At 39.4% G+C, this 3,165-nt stretch overlaps 1 pseudogene; it reads left to right on the top strand.

Moving 5' to 3' along the window:
- Positions 1 to 242: 242 nt before the first annotated feature.
- Positions 243 to 2,731, top strand: LOC120130036 (annotated as a pseudogene).
- Positions 2,732 to 3,165: the final 434 nt, after the last annotated feature.

Raw genomic sequence — 3,165 nt, forward strand, 5'->3', positions numbered from 1 at the left:
CGATCGATTAAAAATGACTTCTTTAGTTCCTTTGTCGTTTCACTGATCATTTCTACAATTCTTTTTATGGCCATCATTATCGCTCTGATATCCAATTTGTTGAAATCTTTCTTATCAACAACTTGTTTTGTTATGTCCTCAGAAGAGCTAAAACTAGAAAGAAAGGTGAAGTTTTTAGTTTGGGCCAAGGCGCACCTTAGAATACCCAAAAATTTTATAAATTTGATTTTTGGTCCTCTGTCACATTTCTGCAGTTTATCTAAGGTTTTGATACATGCAGTTTATCTAATCTAGACACCTGTCGTTCTATCTAGAGTTGTTCAAAGAATTTAGGGTATCACTTTTTTGTTAAAGGAATACGGTGATCATTATCTATTTTAAAACATTTACATATAAGTTTGTGTAAAGGTGGTGGTGAGAAGAAGATCGAGATGACAGCAAAAGCAAAGTTGGGAAGTGAAGAGTTGAACTCGAGCTTTGAGAAGCTGATGATGGTTGCTGCCGGAAGTAGTGGTGTGGAAGTTAAGATGGAGGGAGCTGTGATCACTGAGTGGAAAGATATTCCTATGGAGCTGCTGTTGAGAATAGTGTCTCTTGTCGATGATCGGACTGCTATTGTTGCTTCCGGTGTTTGTTGTGGGTGGAGGGATGCCATTTTTTGGGCCTCACACAACTCAGTCTCTCATGGTATATGCTCTTTTTCACTATTACTAGTATTTTCTTTTGATATATCTGATGAATTCTGGCACGAGCAAACACATTAGTTTTCTTGTAAAACCTTTTAGTAGTTTTGATTAAGTTGCAGCCTATACTTGTGAGTTGTGAGATAATTGATTGTTATTTCGTGGTTGTTTTATAGCTTTAAGGAGAGTATATCTTCCAAGTAATAAGGCTTTTATCCTCACCTTCTTCTTAATGCTATGTTCTTGATGAAAACATCAGTGCTCTTTATGCATAATGTCAATTCTAGAGGCTGTTCATATACATCGGCCCCTACTTGAAGAACTGCGAATTTTCTTAATTGCTACTGTCTCCAACTGATGGGTATAAAAGGCCTAGGCCATTCTCTCTTAAAGTTCTCTATACGCTAATTGGTCTGCACTGCTAATCATCAAAATGAACCAACAGTTGCTTCAGTCTCTGTTTTTTAGTACTTTCAGGGGTTTTCAGTCTTCCTAAAAGCTTGCTTAGTCAATCTCATAAATTTCCGTTTTCAGTTTGACTTTGATCCATGGCTTTTCTATTTCCGCTACTACTTTCTTTGTGTGTTACTTTTGTTTGAATTATGATAAACCAGCAAACTTGCATGATTTGGAACGCTGTAGCAGTGTGTCTTTGTTCCTCGATACACAACTTGCTATAACTTGATTGTGTGAAATCTTTCATCAGGTGCAAAAGGAACATGAACAACTTGGTTCTATCTCTTGCTCCTAAATTCACTAAATTGCAAACTCTGATACTGCGTCAAGAGAATCCCCAGCTTGAAGACAATGCTGTCGAGACTATTGCAAACTTTTGCCATGATCTGCAGAAGCTGGACTTAAGCAAAAGTTTCAAGCTTAGTGACCGCTCGTTGTATGCATTGGCCCATGGTTGTCCTAACCTTACGAAGCTTAATATCAGTGGCTGGACGTCTTTCAGTGATGAAGCTCTTGAATATTTGACTAACTTTTGTCGAAAACTTAAAATATTAAATCTATGTGGATGTGTTAAAGCCGCAACTGACCGGGCATTGCAGGTATGAACTGACCCTGACTAGTTATTGTTCCTGGTTAAAAACGAATCGCTTTAATCGGTTAAATGCACAGGCTATTGGACGAAACTGCAATATGTTGCAATCTTTAAATCTGGGATGGTGTGATAATGTTGGTGATATAGGAGTGATGAGTTTAGCTTATGGATGCCCTGATCTCAGATGCGTGGACTTGTGTGGCTGTGTTCGCATAACAGGTATTCCCTGATCCCACATTTTTTGTTTCATAAGTTTTAGAGAAATCTGACAGAATTTTCCTTACCTGGAAAAGATTATTCATGACCTTGTAACGGTACCGAATCGAGTCATAATTTGTTGATTTAAGAACCAAACATGTTCATTATTTTTCAATTTCAAGAATGGAAGTTAACCATGGCTGTTTTGCATCGACTGATGACCTCTTAAAATCTTTATTGCAGATGATAGTGTGATCGCTTTGGCAAATAAATGCCTCCATTTGAGGTCACTCGATCTGTACTATTGTCGTAATATCACAGACCGGGCAATGTACTCGCTGGCCCACAGCCGAGTGAAGAACAAGCCTTTGTTATGGCAGTCCATGAAAGATAGATATGATGAGGAAGGTCTAAAGAGTCTCAATATAAGCCAATGTACTGCACTGACTCCTCCAGCCGTTCAGACATTATGCGATACATTCCCGGCACTTCACACCTGCTCCGGAAGGCACACCCTTGTCATGAGTGGTTGCTTGAACTTGACATCGGTGCACTGTCCTTGTGCGGTCCAAGCACATCGGACGCTGAACAGTATTCCCCATACAGCTCATTGAAGGGGATTTCTCAGTTGATATTGTAAGTAAATGTACTCATCCGAGGGCTCAGGCCAAGAGAAAAAAGAAGACGACGAGATATCCTGCAAGTAGGGTGGTGTTGAGAAATTTTTATTTATCTTGTTCGACAGTATGGACTTAATTATAACTTTGGCTTGTTTTATTAGGGGTTCGGTTTTCTTTCATTACTTTAACATGGACAAACCCAGATTTAGCATGCTAAAAGCACCTAAGGCACTTTAGAATTGACTAAATACAATTAGGTCACCCATCGATTGCATTGGATTTCTCTCTGGATCACTAATCCGAAGAGAATGATCGTGGAAAGCAACAACAAACAAATGATTATTCCTATGCTGGTTCCTTCCACAACCAGCAATGAGATCTGGTTAAGCCCCAACGCCAGACTGATGATCAAAAACATGGATATCGCCAACCGTAGCTTTCCTTTGACCAGGTTCTTGCTCTCCACCATGGCTGAGAACCCTTAGGCTTCTTCTAAAACAGATATAGTGCTAGCCAAGTGCCAGATCGTGGTCAAATACAAGAGCTCCACCATGAACAAAAATCATTAAAATGGAACACTGCAAAACCAATGGTCTTTTTTCCTCCCACTGAATTT

This window comes from Hibiscus syriacus, unplaced genomic scaffold (assembly GCF_006381635.1).
Source record: "Hibiscus syriacus cultivar Baekdansim isolate YM2019G1 unplaced genomic scaffold, ASM638163v2 tig00110505_pilon, whole genome shotgun sequence".
In the NCBI taxonomy this organism is placed as follows: domain Eukaryota; kingdom Viridiplantae; phylum Streptophyta; class Magnoliopsida; order Malvales; family Malvaceae; genus Hibiscus; species Hibiscus syriacus.